At 34.6% G+C, this 21,161-nt stretch overlaps 1 protein-coding gene and 1 pseudogene across 5 annotated transcripts in view; one reads left to right on the forward strand and one right to left on the reverse strand.

The window, feature by feature from the left end:
• The window catches only part of PPP3CC (protein phosphatase 3 catalytic subunit gamma), a 179,700-nt gene that overhangs the window by 1,013 nt on the left and 157,526 nt on the right, over window positions 1-21,161 (forward strand). The window lies entirely within an intron of this gene.
• On the reverse strand, window positions 6,939-7,767 carry LOC143677125 (heterogeneous nuclear ribonucleoprotein D-like pseudogene; annotated as a pseudogene).

Genomic DNA, 21,161 nt, shown 5'->3' on the forward strand with positions numbered 1-21,161 from the left:
TAATATGGTGAAATAAGTACAAATACATCCATTTAATGATGTTAAGGGATTTACAGCTCTCTTGAAATGATGGCCACAGAGCTTTGTAGATGGACAATGATGTTCTCTGATTCAGATGTCCACCTGTGTTAGGTTTTGGCTCTTGTTATCAGAACAAAACACAAAGTGTTTCTTACTGATTTTTGGAGATTTTGCCCATAAAGATCTGTTAAACATAACCAATGATATGTATACTTCTTTTGTCCAACCGGAATGCTTAACCACATTCTTCTGTAACTTGCATATTAACAATCGGTTTGAAAGCCCTAATTTACAAGGGAATATACTTATATTAAATGTGTTAGTGTACTGTGGATGGAGGGGTTATCATTAGAGTGAGGGGAAACTATTGAAATACTTAACTTTTTTCCATTTTGGTATTAGAAGGAGAGATGAAGATTGGTGACAAGAATAAAGAGGAAAAGCCTATCGAATATTCAGTGAGGGGAAGAATTTTAGTTTATAACTTATTCCCCCTCCATAAATCATTAAGCATCATAAATATTGACTATCTGTCCTACATAACTTATTGTATAACTTAAGTTTTTTTCCCTTAAAATGTCATCGTATATGTTGATACACAATATTTAGTAAATTCAGCATTTATCTGGTGTCATTAGGAATTAAGTGAATTTGTTCATATAACTGAGGTTTCTCCTTTTTTTTTTTTAATTATATTTTTTACATAGACAGGCACCAGGATTCTAACCCAGGTTTCCAGCCGACTTATCCCTTTAACGGCTAAATTGTTTTGACCATTTTAATGTAAATCTTTATAGTATATAACCCGTTGAGAGTATATAACCCACTCAAGGTTCGGAATATGCTAAACATATCCTTTTTTTTTTTTATGAATTAAGGTCATCAGTGTGCACATTTATTGCTATCCTATGCTGTTAATATGGCCCGTGTGTTTAGCTATATAAGGCTGTTGGCAGTTTTCTTCTGAACCAAAATGATTGCTCACTGCTATAATGTTTTAGCATCGTATCCATCTCCTCCAGTATTGTTCTGTGTCAAAATAACACCGGTCCTGCCTGCTGATGTGCCACTTAAGCTGAGATAGGCAGGGCAACCAGATAAACTAGAATTGTGTGTCAAATCAGAATAAATAGAATCTGAGTGAAGCTCAGTGGCAGTCCTCAGACCATCAGGAATCTCAAATTCTGAAAGCTATTATAGAATATGATTCCCACCATAACTTGCCATGAAATATAAAGGAAAAATTTTGGTGACCCTTTCCTACCCTTAAACATAGAAGTAAAATAAATCATGGTTAAAATGCAGGTGATGTTTTACTGCTAGGCATACTCATAGTAAATTGGACATCAGCCTCAGTCTGCATGATCCAAATTTGTTCTTCAGCTAAGTTACAGATTACTGGATGTTATGTATTTTTAAGATTACTCCTAAATGAATGAAACATGAATGATTCCAGGCCCTTAGAATGTGTGGGTTTTTCTAGTATAGAAAAATTTAGCAAATGAACTTTTTTTTTTATTATTTAGAGAATACTTAATTAGTTTCTGCAATCAAACCCATGTAGATAAGTCCTTACATATTTAATACAGTGCATTAGCCCTGTACAAATGGAAGAACAATAAGTTTCATGTTTCTAGATAATCGTGGCTGTTAATTTCTATACAATTCCAACTCAACACGGTACAACTGGGATCAGTATAAGAACTTGACTATAGTAATTTTGACTTCTTGGTGACTTAGATTGCTTTTTTCCTGGGCTCTCCAGCGATGCAAATAATTTTAAGTTTCTTCTGAGAAAGTAACGTGTCACTATATATATAACTGAGGTTCATTGTATTGGGTACAAAATCCTGGTCAGATGCTAATCTGTGTAGCCAGTATTGTCTGTATTTATTCACAGCTTGAAAGCTTTTTCAGAGGCGAGACCACACCCCACTTATTTTTGGTTCTGTCATTTCCTGTTAACTTTGAAGACTACTTAATTGTTTGAGCAAATCTCTGAGGGGAGTAGGTGGGTGGGAGTGATTTATATTTTTAAAGTATCCCTTTAAACAACAGCTTTTCTAAAATGAAGGAACACTAGATGAATAATCAGATAACCTAGGTTTTACTCCCACTTCTAGAGTTCACTAGTGACCTTGCCTTTCTTTTTTTAACCTTGCATTTTTATTTATTTACTTGTTTCAGTAATCTTATCTGCAAAATAGGGTTAATAAACCAAACCTGCCAAGCATCTGGGTCATGCAAATAACATAACGGGTGTGAAAGCTTAAGACAAGGTAGTATTATAACACTTGATAGTTTAATAACAGATCTCTTACTGCATTAGTAGTTAATAGATAAATCATTTACATTTGAAAAAGATGAGAATTAGGAAGTATATGAAATTATAATTTCAGAAAATGGTCTCAGTCAGGAAGATACTAGTTTTACAATATAAAAGATATCTGAGTGGAGTCCCATGGGTAAAAATAGAGCTGTCTACTACTAGTCTGACTGCTAGTTTGTTTTCTAGCTATTGAAGGCATTAATTTTATCTTAAAAAGTTCTTAAGATCTCACTTGTTTATTAAATGTTTATTGAATGCCATCTGAAATATAATAGATACTCACTTGTTTCTTCTTGGCTTTAAAAGTAACGTTTCCTTGAGCCTCTAAAACAGTCCATATGCCCAGGGGCATTGTATTGGGATCTGTATCAGAGAACTAGAAACCCGAATGATTGTATTGTGAAATTCTTTTAGCTTGATCCCTAATTCCGTTTCTGAGTATCAGATAATATTTTATCAATGTTAAATGTCTTGGATTATATTATGGTTATATAGAAGAACGAATTTATTCTTAGACAATATCTGATGAAGTATTTAGCTTGAAATGTCATGATTCCTGCAATTTGTTTTTAAATGGTTTGGAAAAAATTACATATTTCTGAAAAAAGCAAAAATGGCAGCGTTAACCATGTTGACTCTAGGTAAAGGACATGTGGGTGTTCCTTTTACCATTCTTTCAATTTTTTAATATGATTTCAGTTTTTAAAATATAAAATTGGGGGAGAGAAAAGAGTACAATTGAGAAATGCCTCAGAACAACTAGGTTTGGAGAAGGCTATAATGGAGATTCCTCATTATATTTGAGAACTTGGTAGTGTCTCAGTGGGGGAAGCTAAGTAGAAAATGAATTTTTAGTTTGTACAGCTGATGTGAAGTAGATGCAACTTGTTTAGCAGAAAAAAAGAGGTTGTTTTAGCTAAAGTGAAAAACATGCAGCAGTAAGGATGGAGGAAAAAAGGTGTAATTGACTAAAAAGTAGAGATAAAATGGGTAAACTGAAGTGCTAGAGAATTGAAAGAGTAAAATGAAGAAAAGGAAGAAGTGGAGTAGCTGGAAACAGCTGGAGCAGCTGACAGTGATTCCATTAAGGGGACAGCAAGATCATTTTGATGGCCCTGTGTTTAAAAAAATAATTTGGTTTATGAACCTAATCCAAAATCATATCAGATTCAAACCACTCAAATAGATGATCAGGAAAGTGAGATAGTCATGTTTTTATTTTATTGGCAAGATTGAAGTATAAAAAGGCTATAGAAAGATAAAATAAATAGTAAAAGCATTAATGAGTTGAGGAGGTAGAAAGGGTTTTCTAAATGTATATCCCATCCCTGTTAATCACACTACTCACCCATTTAATCACTAACTCAGATGATGAGCCTGGGAATTCAGGTCAGATACTTTCCTCTCCTTTACACCTCACCAGATGAGATTCTGTGGACATTTGGCTTCAAAACCTTCTACATCTTCCTGTCTCATTTCTTGTACTAATACAGTATCCTCCTGCGAGGGTTATTTTTCTACCCTCCATACCACCATGATCTGTGAATAATGTGAAGGATTGTTCTTTTGCTTAAAATCCTTCGTGAACACTTCCTGCCTGTGGGTAAATTTGAGCTTTGCTTGACATACTGTTCCTGTGGTGGTAAGCCTGTCTAACCTTGTGCTCCACTTCTGTTCATTTCTACAGCTTGTAGTTCACAGTATGCCATGTTGTCTTATATTTGTGAATGTGCTGTGTGTGTTACTTTGTAGAATCATGTCCCCCAACTTGATGTACCCTATTTATCTTTCAGATTTGACTAAGATAACTTCTGAGGTTTTTCTCCTCTTCCTACATGACTGTATAGAGGAGTGATTTTAGAGCATGGGCTTGGGAAACAGACATTTCAGATTCAAATTCTGCCTCTTTTGTTAGGTGCATGAACTTGGGCAAATCACTTAACCTTCTTTTACAAGATTTTTACAAATCACTTAACCTGTTTTCCTATCTATAGAAGAGGGGTAAGAAAATTTAGCTCATAGAATAGTTGTATCACGAAGAGCAGCAGCTGGCACATAGATCATCATCATCGTTAGAAAAACAGATATTGCCTTTTATGTACCCCCATGAGCAGTCTCATATTGCTTTACAAATTTCTTTAAATATTTTCATGTCCTTTATTCACACCTGGACTATTCTCTTCAGGGGCAAGAACTATATACCCTTAATACAGAATATGGTGCCTAGCGTATTGATCTGTGATTAGTAATGTTTAAGTAAGTGAAAGCATAAAAAGCTTATTCTGTGGAAGGCAGTGTAAATAAGAGCACAGGCTCTGCTGATTATTAGCTGTGTGACCCTTGCTATCTTCTTTGACTCAGGTGTAAAATGGGAGATAATAGTATCTACCTCAGAATTTAAAGATTACATTTCATATTATATGTAAAGTACTTAGCACAGTGCCCATAATGGGCACTTAATAAATGTTGACTTTTGTTGATTTAAGAAATTAATTTTAAAATCTTGGTGAAAAATTTGACCTGTTTTACTTTAAGAGGCATATATGAAATGATTTAAGAGTAGTGCACTTTATATTTTCCAACCTTTAAATTCTCCTTAGGTTTTGAAAAGATTTAAACCTAGAATGCTTAAGACAAATAATAAAATTTTCATTTTCTATAGTATAAATGGCATTTTGGAAATCATATATTCACAAACAAATGTGTAGTTCCTATTCCATGCAATGCATTTCTGGTTATACCGAAAAGCTTAAATATGATCTTGAAAAGTATTCACACATACAACATATAACAGCCTCCCCCAAATGTAACAGAATTAGAACTGTGAAGCTCCTCCCTATGACAGATACCACTGAGAGGAACAGATGACTAAAGTGTAGACTTTATCTGGTATGAAATGCTTCCTTCCTCAGTCTATAAATTGATAATTCTTTAAAGTTTAAATTTAACTTTGACTGTGATCAGTAGCCCAAGGAGGTAAGATTTAAGTTGTGTTTTTTATGTGTGCCTACGTATATTTTATTCTTGTGACCTAAGGCTTTATGGTAGTTTTAATTGATTGCTGGAGTAAAATAATTGGTGGATTTATCCATGGAAGAAAGTTGGGCTTTTTTGACTATTGTGAAGTTTTTATTGAAAATATATAATGTCATTATAGAAGTTACTGTTTCTGACAGATTATCACTGATGGTGGTTATTAATTGGTTCTAAGATGACCACTTCCTTACGCTTTGAAAATGGGTTTTGTTACTATCAGTGAACAGAGGAAATGATCCTAAAGAGCAAGGTCAGGTTATTCAATAAAACTACATGTTCTAATAAGTTATGGAAGGATCTGAAAGGCACATATTACTTTTAGTAGAATATTTAATATGACCTCTTCAGCAGTATTTAACTAATTTATGATTGGAAAGGCAGGTGAGTAGATTAGGAAATCTTTCTGCAGAAGTAGGGCAGGCTTGCTAGTTTAAAATAGCAATGAAGGCAGGGTTATTTGTAGTGAACAGAGATAACTATTTAGCTAAAGCCTGGTGTCCCATGAGGGTAAGACCACACAATAATCTAAAAATAATAGCTTATAGGCCAGTAATTTATTTAAATTGTGAAATATAACATATATACAAAAAAAATAAATTTCCAAGCACATTTTAACAAGTAGTTATAGAACAGATTTTAAAGTTTGGTATGGGTTTACAATTCAATGATTTTTCATTTTTCCTTCTAGCTACCATAAGACACTGGAGAACAACAGAAATATCAGTATAATGATTCAGCGGTCATACTCATTTGTTGGGTCCTATCTTCTCTGTTATACTTCTCCTTTTCTTTAAATAACACATATATATAAAAGCAGTAAATTTCAAAGTACATCACAACAATTAGTTGTAGAATAGATTTCAGAGTTTGGTATGAGTTACAGTTCCACAATTCTAGGTTTTTATTTCTTGCTGCTCTAAGGTACTGGAGGCTAAAAGAAAAATCAGTGTAATGATTCAGCACTCATACTCATTTGTTAAGCCCAATCTTCCCTGTATAACTCCACCATCACCTTTGATCTTTCTCCCACTCTTTAGGGGTATTTTGGCTATGCCCATTCTGACTTTTTCATGTTTGAAGGGACTGTCGATCATATGGGATAGGGGGATGAAACTAGTTGATGTCTGAGGAGGCAGGCCCCTCTGAATGTCAGAACTTACTGGTCCAGGGACCCATACGGAGATTGTAGGTTTTGAAGAGTTACCCTAGTACATGCAGCCTTTGTAGAATCTTATATAATGCCCTAGGTATTCTTTTTTTTTTTTTTTTTTTTAACAATCACATAAGGAAGCGTTTATTTGAGGTTTAACATGAAATCATACAAATAAAATTTGTATAAACAAATCCACACCGAGGCATAACACAGATAGCAAAGGACAAAGTGAAGACAAAAAACTAAATGGCAGCTATATACAGTTGGACAGTTGTGTCTTGTACACTAGAAAGTCTTTTACAAAATAATCATCTTAGATCAACAGAAGACCAGTCTTCAACATCGGCCTGCAAGATGGGTTACTTTAGCACTTCCTCTTCTTTTCTCCAAGGTCCTCCTTTAGTGTGGCTAGTAATTGTTTTGGTGATTGCCACCCCCACGCAATGCCTTGCTGTGTGTGCTCTGTTGGCCACTGTAGTCTGTATATCCCTGTCTATATCCATAGATCCCATAGTTATAACCAGTATAATCATATCCACCATAGCCACTATAGTTCTGATCACCACCATAGGTTCTACTGTAATTTCCATATCCTTGATCATAATAGTTATTAAATCCTTTGTTCTAGTTTTGGCCCTGACCTCGTCCATGACCCCTAGTACCACCTCGTCCAGTAGCTGCAGCTCCTCTTCCTCTTTTCTGTTGTTGCTGTTGCTGCCTGTATACCTCTTTGGGTTGTGCAACTTTGATTTCACACTGCCCAGAACCAATTTGATGATATCTGCTTTCTAGTAATTTTTTACTGGCTCTTCATCTGTATATGTGATAAAACAAAACCCTCTTCTTTCATTTGTTTTTGTATCCATGGGAAGTTCAATATTTTCAATCTCTTCAAATGCTCCAAAATATTCTTTTATTTGCTCTTTGGAAGTATCTGGACTCAATCCACCCACAAAAACTTTTTTGGAGGGTTCTTTCCCTTTTAAAGCCTTTGCCCTTTTGGGGTCTATCAATTTGCCATCCAGTTTGTGTTCTTTCCATTCCAAAACCTTATCAACACTAGCAGCATCCTTGAAAGCACATATCCAAATCCTCTTGATCTTCCAGTGACTGGATCTGTTTTAATTGTGCAGTCTGCAACCTCTCCAAGTCGAGACAAATATTCAGTCAGATCTTTCTTGCTTGTATCCCAGCTCAAGCCTCCAATAAACATTTTACCGTCATCCTGCTGATTATTGCTTATGTTAATCTTGGATCCCTCTGCGAATTCCTCTATGTTGCTATACTCGTTAATGTCCTCCATGGTGGCGGAGCTGTCGGCAGAGGAGTGCTGGCATGCAGACCGAGTTCCGGTAGCAGTGGCAGCAGAACATTGCATGGAGCTGGATTTAAAATGGCAACAGAAGAGCCTAGGTGTTCTTAAGGATTGGCAGGAATGGTTTTAGTTAGGGTTTGGCAAGTTATGATAGGTAGCAATATCTAACTGAAGCATGTATAAGAGTGATCTCCAGTATGGCGTCTCAACTCTATTTGAGCTCTCTTAGCTCTCTCAGCCACTGATACCTTATTTGTTACACTTATTTTCCCCCTTTTGGTCTGTATGGCATTGTTGATCCTGCAGTGCTAGGGTTAGGCTTATTCCTGGGGGTCATCTCCCACTGTGCCAGGGAGACTTTCATCCCTGGATGTCATGTCCCACATAGCGGTGAAGACAATGATTTCACTTGCAGAAATGAGCTTGGAGAGAGAGATGCCATGTCTGAGCAACAAAAGAGGTCCTCCAGAGGTTGACTCTTAGGCATGTCTGTAGGTAAGCTAAGCTCTGCAACATATATAAGCTTCACAAGAGCAAGCCTCATAGGCCAGTAATTTTAAAGGTTTATCTCAGACTTACTGTAGGAGTAAAAGTGGTCATCACCATTTTTTTTTGCTAATCTGTACCAGATGTCAGTTATATTTACTTGAAAATATGTATTGTTCATATAATAGACATATACTGCAGCAGTAGACTTGAATTTGGCTGTGAAAAGGCAGCAGAATTTCTTCATTGTACTTTACTTTAGAAACTTAGTTTTTAAAATATATTTAACCTTTATTTTGAAATAAGTATAGATTCACAGGACAGTTTAAAGAAATATGTACAGCCCTCCCCCAGACCCCATAACTCCAACTTCAGCATCTGAAGGGATCATGGTATAATACCAAAACCAAGAAATTGACATTGCCGCAATCCATAGAAATTATTCAGACTTTGCCAATTACATATGCATTCATTGTATATGTATGTGTGTGCAGAGCTATATGCAGTTTTGTCACGTGACCTTGTGTAACCACCACCACAATTAAGATACTCAGCTGTACCAACTGCAAGATACTCTTATATAACCCTTTTATAGCCAAACCCATCTCCCCCCACCTGAAACAGTTTTATATATTGGTTATTGTTCTTAATCATATGCAAACTGATTTATAGGTACAATGCAACCCCAAGTAAAAATCCCAGCAAAATTTTTATAGAAATTGAGAAGCTAATTGATAATAAAGTGTACATGAAAGTGAAAAGGACTGAGAATGGCCAAACCAATTTTTAAAAAGAAGAAAGGTGAAGGATTCCTACTACCTGATTTCCAAGACTTATTATAAAGATACAATAATCAAGACATATGGTATTCTAGCCAATGCACCCACACCAAAAAAAAAAACAGAAAACGTTGTAAACATAATTCCTTGTGATATGCGTATCATGTATCTGCCTTTGTGTGTATGTATGAATAGATATAGAAATACATATATGTAGGGAGACATATAAAGAAAAAAATGTGATATTGGTGAAAGGATAGACATACAGATCAGTGGAATGGAATAGAGTCCCTACACAAAAATTAATTGAAAATGGGTCAAAGACCTAAATGTAAAAGGTAAAACTTAAAAAGAAAACATAGGAGAACGTCTTCTTGACCTTGGAGTAGGCAAAGTTTTCTTAGAAAAAAGCATGAAACTGAAAAATTGACTTAATCAAAATAAAAATAATTTGTTCTTCTAAATACACTATTAAGAAAACAAAAAGGCAAGCCACAGACTGGGAGAAAATATTCATGTTACATAGGTCTTACAAAGGATTCATACCCAAAATATGTAAAGAACTTACAACTCACTAATAAGTCAAAGAATGGAATTTAAAAATAGGCAAAAAATAAGATATACGAATGGCCAACAAAACAAGCATTCAAAATGTTTAATATCTAGTTATCAGGGAAGTGATACACATACATTAGAATGGCTGAAATTAAAAAGACTGACAGTACCAAGTTTTGGTGAGGATGTGGAATAACTGGAGCTCTCATACACTGCTGGTGGGGAAAGAAAATTATATAACTGCTTTGGAAAATTATTTGGCAATTTGTTAAAATGTTAATTATATACTTCCCCTACCATCCAGCCATTCTACTGCTAGGTATTTACCCAAGAGAAATATAAACACAAAACATTTATACACAAATGTTTATAGCAGCTTTAGTCACAGTCACCAGTGGGAAATATCTGACGGGAAAATAGGTAATCATAATGTGTTATATCCACACAATGGAATACTACTCAGCAAAAGTGTGGATGAATGCAAAATCATTATGCTTAGTGAAAGAAGCCAGACACAAAAGACTATCTATTGTACAGTTCTATGTGTATAAAACTAAAAATACAAATTAATATGAAGTGATAGATTAGTGGTTGCCTGGTGCTAGGGTCAAAGGGAGGGATGGATTGCACAGGGAAATTGGGATTGATTGAAATATCTATATATTGATTGTGGTGGCAGTTTGACAAATGTGTATGTTTCTCAAAATCATTGAATTGTACACTTACAGTAGATACAATTTATGGTAAATAAACCTCAATAAAGCTTATTCCAACAAACAAACACATGAAGTAAGTTAGGGAAACTACACCCTAAAATTATTACAGGATTTAGTACAAATGACATTTTGACTAAAATGACCTTGCAGATTGGTAGGCTGCTGCAAAATTAAATGAAAGCCGAAATGAGAAAATAAACGGACGCTCCTTATGAACTAGACATCAGAAGTTTGCTTTAGAAGGCTAACAATTTGCTTCGAAATATTGTCTGGAGTTGTAATACCGTCTTTTAAAAAGTATGCTTTAGGAAAAAAATATTTTCAGGGTATATGAAAAGGAGTTACTGCTAGCTTTAATATGTGGATATATTTTTAGCCATTGTTTATACTTAGAGAACTGCAAATGACATTAACACAAAAAGAAAAGTGAGCAAAGGATATGATGTTCATTGATAAAAAGAGACATTCAAATGTACAATAAACATCTGAGCTTAATATGAACAAAGATATTTGTTGCCACATTACAACAACAATAAATTAACAAGAATAATTGCAATGTTTAATAATAGCAGATTATTTAGTTGAATTACTCCATTATACTGACCGAAAATTACATTGTTTAAAGTAAAATTCTAAAATATTGTAGAACAATATTTATTGGCATGAGGAAATTTTAAAAGTATCTTGATTTCAGCTGCTAAAATAAATGCCATACAATGGGTTGGCTTAAATAATGGGAATTTATTGACTCACAGTTCTGGGACTAGGAGAAATCTAAAATCAAGGTGCAGCAAGGTGTGATGTTTTCTCCCTGAAGAGTGTAGCTTTCTGGGTCTGTCTGCCTGCAGTCCTTGGCTTTTCCTTCACATGGCAATGCACATGGTAGCCTCTTCTTTTCTTCTCTGATTTCCGTTGACTTCCAGCTTCTGCTCCTGCCGGTGACTTTCTCTTACTCTCACTGTGTTTCTTCTGCTTGTAAATGACTCCAGTAATCCAGATTAAGACCCATTCTGGGTTTTTTGGGGGGAGTGCATGGTCTGGAAATCGAACTGTGTCTCCCGTGTGGAAGGCGAAGCATTCTGCCACTGAACCACCTGTGCACCCATGACCCATTCTGTTTTAGTTGACCATACTGTAACTAAAATGTCATCTTCAAAAGGTCCTGTTTACAGTGGCTTCATACCCACAGGAATGGATTAAGATTCAGAACATTTTTTTCTGGAGGACATAATTCAACCTACCACAGGTAGTTTACTATTAAATTAAAAAGAGAGACTACAAAATTGTCTATATAGTATAACTGATTATAAAATATTATGTTTAACTATAATAAACACTGGTATACACTAACATTTTAATGGTGATAATTTTTGGCTTTGGGGAAACTAAGAGACTTGTTTTTGTTCTTTTTTTTTGGTGGTTATTGTTTTCTTTTGGAGTCTTTAGTGTTTAAAAGATTCTTTTGCATTTAGTGTAAAGTGCCTCTGATTTAGAGAAATCTTTAAAAAAATAAGGAAAGGATGATTTGAAGATTAGGAGAATGTTGATAGTTGATACTACATGTGTGTTTATGATGCTGTTCTTTCTATTTTTGTGAATTCCATGCTTGAAAATTTCCAAAAAAAAGTTTAAAAATAGCTTCACTCTAATTACAGCATAATACAAGTCATATTTATCAAATATAGCTCCATTTATGAGATTTTAATGACAAGTTGAAGGATCTTTACATTTTATTTTAATATACACATAGCGTAAAAAGAGTTTGTTCATATTAAATATAAAGCTAATTGTCACCCTTAACTTCTGGCTGATTTAGTTTGCAAACAGAAAGAGATTTTGAATTTTGACTTTTGTCACAAAGAGCTGTTGATGATGTATTGATCTTTTGGTCATCTGTAATGTGCCTAGTCTTGTGAATTTTTGTTTCAGCTGACATCCAGCAATATTGTGAATCCTGGTGAGATACCACCAGATTGGACATTAATAGCATTATTGTTGATTGATTCATCTATAATAGATTTTTTTGGGGTAGTGGTGCATGGGCCTGGGTTTGATTCCTGCATGGCAGGCAAACATTCTACCACTGAATTATCCGTGCATCCCAATAGATGCATATATTTTAAAATTCTAATTTTATTTATTTTCTGAATAAATAATACAAATACAATAACATGGCATAAAATTTTAAAAGCTATATAGGGAAAAGTCTTCTTCCTATCCCTAATCTTCAGCCACCAGTTAGTTTCCTGCTTTGGGGATGTTAAAGCCAAGCACCAAAGACCACCAGGAACATATCTATAGTCAAAAAATCAGTTATGTTTGTTTATCTCGCTGCAGCAAGGAGTAACATATACCAGAAAAACTGTGGACATCTCAAAAGAGTGAGTTAGAAAAGAGTACATTATAAGGGCTTAGAAGCTGGGGTTAGTCAGAGTGATTTTAGGGTTGAAGGGATTGGTTAGAAATGTGGTTTAGGCAAGTTGCTGAAAAAGGTACTGAAGTGGCCTTACCTTTAGTACACATGAATCTCTGAATAATTACTGTTAGAGCAATTTGGTTTTGGAACATATGGATTTGAATGAACTCAGGTGAAAAAAAAAGTTTGAGTTTAGGTAGTCTGTGAAGTACACTGGTTGGTTTGGTTCAATTTGTTTTGCAAGCCATAGTGTTTTTCTAAGCTTTTGTGAGCAATTTGTGGTTTCTGTTTCAATTCTCAATCTCTACTTCTGATCATTCTGCTAAACTAGGGATTGACCAAGTTGTTGGAGATGATCTATCAAGATCTGCATTGTTGTTTGATAGATGGTGATTGTTGTTTATCAAGTTTTTGATGGTCATCATTTTGACCTCACAGGCACCATTTTATTCTTTATCTTAGATGAGCTGTCTTGAATTATCTGGCATGATAGCAGCTGCATAACAGCATTTAAGATTCTGGAGATTACGTGCTTGTCATCTGCAACAGACAAAATATTAGACAAGAATAATTATTAAAGTTTGAAGTAATGTCCCACATATCCCATAATCTAGTTGGATTTCTAAATAAGTTTTTCCTTTAATTTGGATATGGATTATTCACTTTTTTGTCAGTGTTTAAACAGTTAGTCCTATATTTGATAATTGCTAAAGATAAAGTTCTCAGTAGTACTAAGAATAAAGGACAGGGCTGTCTGCTAATAGTCTAGAATCTTAACAGGCACAGAGAAAAGAAAAAAGCCAAGAGACTAAAGGACAAAATCATATAGTGTGTGGTAAACAGTGGCTTCTGGCATTTGGGAGTTTGTTCTGGTGGTCTTGGGTGTAAACAATCTATCACATTGTCTTCTGCGTCTGGATCAAAATGGTTCTAGAAAGCCTGACCCAGCCACATATCTGTCCATAGCAATGATGTCAATAATACCCATAATTATTCCCTGTAACACCACCAGTTATGAGAGCATGATGCAGACCTTTATTGAAGTTCTTTTGACCTATCTTCTACAAGGCTCAATACCTGATTTTTAGTTTATATTCAGGAGCTTCAGGAAGAAGCAGAAACCACTTGTGATGATAAGACGGTAGACTTTGGCTAATTTATCAGCCAGCACTATCAGAATAGAAGAGAATGGAATCTTCTATTGAGGTAAAGTGCATGTAATTAGCTTTCTAAGGATTTAGTCACTAATTATCCTGGAAGTTAGAACATGTTAGGAACAGAAAGAATGTTGACAAACTTCCAGGCTTTTCATTTATCCCATAAAGTATATTTATGAATGTCACCAATTGACAAGCTTATTTAAACCTAGATAGATGTAAAATCTTTTTGTTGACAGCTGTCGCATCAGTCTTTATATATTAATGTTTGTTTCCTTTAACTTGAAAGATAAACAAATACGGAAGCATATTTATTTTCAACATATTTTACTTATGCATGGTTAACTTAGGAAGATGAACGTCTCTTTGAATTTGTCTGGTTTTTTTTTCTTTTAAGTCAATTTAATGAAGCAAAGAGTTCCCACAGTAGTTTTGAGTTAATTAGAAGTTGGAGAATGCCAGACAAGGCTAATAATTTCTGTAATCCTTTTTTTTTTTTTTTTAAATAAGGTGAAGGAGTCAAATCTTTGTGTTACGTAATGGCCATTTATAACGAACCCAAGGATACTTAGATGTGAAAGACCATTTTAACAGTTTTATTATTCTGAATTTGGGAAAGATAAAATCAAAGAGAACTGTCATGAGACAAAATATAAGCCCTGAGTATCTTAAGGTAAGAAATACTTACAAGCAATATCTTTAAGAACACGTCAAGAAGCGATTATTAGGAATGTCAACTTCTTTTTTTCTTCAAAAGTAAGGAAATTTTTTCCAAAAAATGTTTACGAGTGTGTTAAAAGCACTGAGAATTAATAGAATATTTTCATGTTTAGGAAAAGTCTTACCTGGGTTTTATTCACTCTGCCCCCACCCCAGCCCAGTCAAACCCACAGGCTATAGATTTGTCTACCCCTATGTTAGAGTGCTGTTTTTATCCCTTTTAGTAATTAACTCTCTTTTACTAGTTAAATTTTCTCTGTTCAAATTACTTGTGGGATTTCTGTCTCCCGACTGAATCCTGACTAATATAACACAGTTTGATATCTTTTGTAATCTTAAACAATGTTTAAAAATGATGATAATTTACTTTATCAATAAAATAAATGTAGGAAATTTAGAAAATTTATATAATGAGAATTTAAGTCCAAATCTTACACAAATTAGAACAATATGATAATATGATTTTTAACATAGGGTAAAATCAGGAAGAGACAGTGTTGTTTTTAAACCAAAATTATCAAATTAATCTAATTGGTCAAGGAAGTCATCTAAATATATTACATGTACTTTTATTTTTTGGCCTGGGCAGGCTCCAGGAATTGAACCCGAATCTCCAGCGTGACAGGTGAGAATTCTGCCACTGAACCACCATTGCCCACCCTACATGAACTTTTTAAAAATAAGATTATAAACCTCTGATTTATAAACCAACTTTTAAATACATTTCATATTTAAAATTTCTGAGTGTTCTCATTTCCTTATCGTGCTACGTAGTAATCTGGGTATGGAATAACTTAGCTATTTTAACAGAAATAAAATGAAATCTTCATTTTACTCTATTATTCATGAAAGAATTTATAAGCCTTTGTTTCTTATGAATTAATATATCACATTTGACCAGTTTTCTCAAAAATTTTAACACATTTATCCCCTTGTGTTCATTTTTTGTAGTATTATAAACCCAGACCAAAAAAGTGTATTTATTGTTAATCTTTCTATGCTTATTTTATACCGTTGAATTTGTCTTTCACATCTTGTTTCACATTTTGGCATAACCAGTCGTGTCTTATTTTAATGCAAAATTATTTTCATTTCTGGATAAACAAAAACACATCTGTTGCTATGCATTCACATCCCTCTGTTTTCACGTGCATTTTTTAACCTTTCTTCAAAGTGAACATAATCTAAAGGCATTCATACATCCTTTCTAACCTGTTGGCTAGTGGATTTTCTATAATATTAAATCAGAACACAGGCAGATTAAAAATATGTTGTCCAGGTATATTATCTTTTTCTGCATAATAAATTATCCAAACCTAGCAGCTTAAAATAATAAACATTTATTACCTCATAGTTTCTGTGGGTAAAATTCAGATACAGCTTAGTTGGGTGGTTCTCGTTTAAAGTTCATCATTTGGGTGGGCCACAGTGGCTCAGCAGTAGACTTCTTGCCTTCCATGCCAAAAACTTGTGTTCGATTCCTGGTGCCTGCCCATGTAAAAAATGAATAAATAAATAAAGTTCATCATTTGCTTGTAGTTCTGGCTTAAGGTTTCTCGTTTGTTTGTAGTCTGGATGTTGGCAAGGGCTGCAGTCAGCTGAAGGCCTGATTGGGGATGGAGGATGGGCTTACAAGAAAGTTCACTTATGTTGATTTTGACAGGAAGCTTCAGTTTCTCACCATGTGGGCCTCTGCATAGGCTGGTTGAGTGTCCTCACGACATGGCAGCTAAATTCCCCTACATGAGAAATTTGAGAGAGAGACCAAGATTGGGGGAAGCCATAATGCCTTTTATGTCCTGTTGATGGACACTTGGGTTGTTTCTACCTTTATGCAATTATGAATAATGCTGCTATGAACATTGGTGTGCAAATGTCTGTTCGCATCTCCTGCTTTGATACATTCTGACTATATCCTGAGTAGCAGGTTATTGGGTCCTAAGGCAACTCTATACTTAGCTTCCTGAGGAACTGCTGTGGAGGACAGCTTGGTGGTTCCTTAGGAAGCTAAATATAGAGTTACATTTCAACAATTTTTAAGCATTTAGTTCCATGCATTAATTACAGTCACAATGTAATTAATTGTGCCCACTATTTCCAAAATGTTTTCATCACCCAAAAGGAAAGTCTGTACCCATGATAAGCTTTAATTGACTTTTAGTGTTTATGAATTTGCCTAATCTAGATATTTCATATAATTGTAATCATTCAATATTTGTCCTTTTGTGTCTGGCTAATTTCACTCAGCATAATGTTTTCAAGGTTCATCCATGTAACAGTATGTATCAGAACTTCATTATTTTTATGGCTTAAAAATATTTCACTGTATGTATATACCACAATTTTGTTTTTCCATTCTTGTTTTGATGGATGGACACTTGAGTTGTTTCCGCCTTTTGGCTATTGCTGTTATGATAAGCTTTAATTGACTTTTAGTGTTTATGAATTTGCCATGTTATGAACAATGGCATATAAGAATCTCTTTGAGTCCCTGTTTTAATTTTTTTTGAGTATGTACCTAGGTCACAAATTTTCCAGGTCATATGATAATTTTATGTTTAGCGTTTTGAGAAACTGTCAAACTGTGTTCCATAGTGGCGCCACCATTTTAACATTCCCATCAGCAATGCATGAGATTCTAGTTTCTCCACATCCAGATTCACAAAATATGATTTTGACTTGCATGTCCCTAGTAACTAGTGATGTTGAGAATCTTTTCATGTGCTTATTGTCCACTTGCATATCTTCTTTGGAGAAATATTTATTCAAGTCTTCTGCCCATCTTTTAATTGTGTTGTTTGTTTTGATGTTGAATTTTGTTCTTGTAGTTGTTGAGTTCTTTATAAATTCTGGATATTAAGCGCTTATTAGATATGTGATTTGCAACTATTTTCTCTTTTTATTTAGGGTGCCTTTTCACTTTCTTAACAATGTTTTTGATGCACAGAAGATTTACATTTTGATGAAGTCCTTGTTTTTGTTTTTTGCTTTTGCTATTTGGCATCCTATTTAAGAATCTGTTGCCAAATTCAGGGCATGAAGATTTGCCCCTCTGTTATCTTCTAGGAGTTTTATGGTTTTAGCTCTTAGGTTTAAGTCATTGATTAGTTTTATGTTAACTTTTGTATATGGTGCCAGGAAGGGGTCCAATTTCATTCCTCCCCTTGGCTTTTATTAGTTAACTTCAAAGCAATAATCAGGAAATTTATGTTGTTGTTACTTTGATTCTCTCTCTCTTTTTTTTTTGCATGGGCAGGCACAGGGAATCAAACATGGCATCTAGCATGGCAGGTGAGAACCCTGCCACTGAGCCACCATTGCATCCCCCCTGATTCTGTCTCTTTAAGATGTCAGGGCATAATTGTTTATTATTTGGGGTGATTGAACCTCTAGATCAGAATAATACTTTAAAAAATCTTAATTGCAGAGCTGTTGCTTCTGTTAATATTTTGTATTTTATGTTAATGTTTTATAGTCCTAATTTTTATTACTTTTAATTCATGTATTAGCTTGCATTTCCTATTTCTCTTGAATTTATATATTTGTCTATACGTCCGAAGCCTAATAGTTTGCATCTTTTTATAATTTGCCTTTACACTGAGCATTAAAAAAAATTTCCTTGCATTTGTGCATTTTCCCTTTTGAGGTGATTAGGGAGATGCAGTAAAATATTTGGGGAATTTAATCCTAGCATCTTTTCAAATGCAAATAAATTATAATAATATTATAGTTCATATATTTTAACTAAAGCATGGATAAGATGTTAGAAGCTAAAAATTCAATTTGTCATTGGCCTGCAAAGTCCAAGTATTTGGGCTATATTTTTTATTTGTACCATTAATGGCAGTTGGAAGGGAACTTGTCAGATGATTTGGATTCCTAGTAAAAGATTATCATTAGCTGTAAAAGTGAGTAGTGAAGTTGGCCAACATATTTTATGTACACACTCAATTTAATAAAGTCTCCAAACTAGGGTCTGAAAATTTGTTTATACATAGTGTCCAAGTTTTGACTGTCCTATTCTTTTTCTCTTAAATCCTTCTCTGTCCAGTACATTGTTACTCAAAGTGTCATCTATGGACTAATGTCAGTCCACAGATTGCTACTAGGCTGTGATGAGATAATAACAGACATACCTTGTTTTATTGCACTTTGCTTTATTGCACTTCACAGATACTGCATTTTTTTGTTTTGTTTTTACAAATTAAAGGTTTCTGGTAATGTTGCATTGAGTAAGTCTATTGGTGCCATTTTCCCAATGCAAGTGCTCACTTTGTTTCTCTGTGTCACATTTTGGTAATTCTCACAAGCTTTTTCACTACTGTTATATCTGTTATATGATCTGTGATCATGATGTTACTATTGTAATTGTTTCAGGTCACCACAAACTGCACCCATATAAGATCGGGAACTTAATTGATAAATGTTATGTCCGTTATGATTGCTCCACTGACCTGCCATTCCCCTATCTAAGGCCTATTCCCTGAGACACAACAATATTGAAATTAGGCCAATTAACCCTACAATGGCCTGTAAGTGTTTAAGTGAAAGAAAAGGTCATAGTCTCTTACTTTAAATTAAAAACTAGAAATGATTAAGCTTAGTGAAGAAGGCAGGGTTTAAGTGAGAAATGCTGAAAGCTAAGCTTCTTGGGTCAAACACTTAGCCAAATTGTGAATTCAAAGGAAAAGTTCTTGAAGGAAATTAAAAGTCTACTCCAGTGAACACATGAATGATAAAGAAAATTAACAAACCTTATTGCTGATGTGGAGAAAGTTTTAGTGGTCTAGATAGAAGACCAAACCAGCTACAACATTACTTTAAGCCAAAGCCTAATCCAGAGCAAGACCCTAACTTTCTTCAATTCTATGAAGGCTGTGAGAGGTGAGGGAGCTGCACAAGAATAGTTTGAAGGTAGCAGAGGTAGGTTCATGAGGTTTAAGGAAAGAAGCCATTTCAATAACATAAAAAGGCAAGGTGAAGCAGCAAGCGCTGATGTAGATACTGCAACAAGTTATCCAGAAGATTTAGCTAAGATAATTAATGAAGGTGGCTACAATAAACAACAGATTTTCAATGTAGATGAACACCTTTCTATTAAAAGAAGATGCCATCTAGGACTTTTATAGCTAGAGAAGAAATGTCAGTACTTCAAAGGATTGGCTGACTCTCTTGCTAGGGGCTAATGCAGCTGGTGTCTTTATGTTGAAGCCATTGCTCATTTATCATTCCAAAAATCCCAAGACCCTTAAGAATTGTGCAAAATCTACTCTCTAAGTGAAACAACAAAGCCTGGATAACAGCACATCTGTTTACAACATGCATTACTCAATATTTAAAGCCCACTATTGAGATCACTGCTCAGAAAAAAAAGATTCCTTTCAAAAGATTACTGCTCACTGATAATGAACCTGGTCTCCAAAGACCACTGTTGGAGATGTACAACACAATTCATGCCTTCTAACAGAACATCCATTCTGCAGCCCATGAATCAAGGTGTGCTTTTGACTTTCAAGTCTTATTATTTAAGACATTATTTCATAAGGCTTTCACTACCACAATGATTCCGCTGATGGTCTGGGCAAAATAAATTCAAAAAAATTGAAAACCTTCTGGAAAGGATTCCACATTCTAGATGTCATTAAGGGCATTCATGATTCATGGGAGGAGGTCAAAATAGCAACATAAACATGACCTTGAAAGAAGTTGATTCCACCTTTATGAATGAGTTTGTCGGTTCAAGACTTCAGTAGAGGAAGTAACTGCAGATGTGGTAGAGATAGCAAGAGAGCTAGAATTATAAATGGAACCTGAAGATGTGACTGAATTGTTGCAATCTCGTGATAAAACTTTAATGGTTGAGGAGCTGCTCCTTATGGATGAACAAAGAAAGTAGATTCTTGAATGGAATCTACCCTTGGCAAAGATGCTGTGAACATTGTTGAAATGACAAGAAAGGATTTAGAATATTACATAAACTTAGTTGATAAAACAGTGGCATGGTTTGAGAGGATTGACCCAATTTTGAAGGAAGTTCTGTGGGTCAATGCCATCAAACAGCATCACATGTTACAGAGAAATCTGTCATGAAAGGAAGAGTCAATTGATGTGGCAAACTTTATTGCTGTCTTACTTAAAGAAATTGACACAGCCACCCCAGCCTTCAGCAACTACCACCATGTTCAGTCAGCAGCCATCAACGTCAACACCAGACCCTCCACCAGCAAAAAGATTAGTGACTCACTGGAAACTCAAATGATAGTTAGCATTTTTAGCAATAAGGTATTTTTTAAATTAAGGTATGTACATTGTTTCTTAGATATAATGCTAGTGTATACTTAATAATATAATGTAAACATAACTTTTATATGCACTGGGAAACCAAAAAATTCATGTGACTGGCTTTACTGCAAGATTTACTTTATTGCTGTGGTCTGGATCTGAACCTGCTATATTTTCAGTATAACTGTACAAAAAT

This window comes from Tamandua tetradactyla, chromosome 3, assembly GCF_023851605.1.
Source record: "Tamandua tetradactyla isolate mTamTet1 chromosome 3, mTamTet1.pri, whole genome shotgun sequence".
Taxonomy (NCBI): domain Eukaryota; kingdom Metazoa; phylum Chordata; class Mammalia; order Pilosa; family Myrmecophagidae; genus Tamandua; species Tamandua tetradactyla.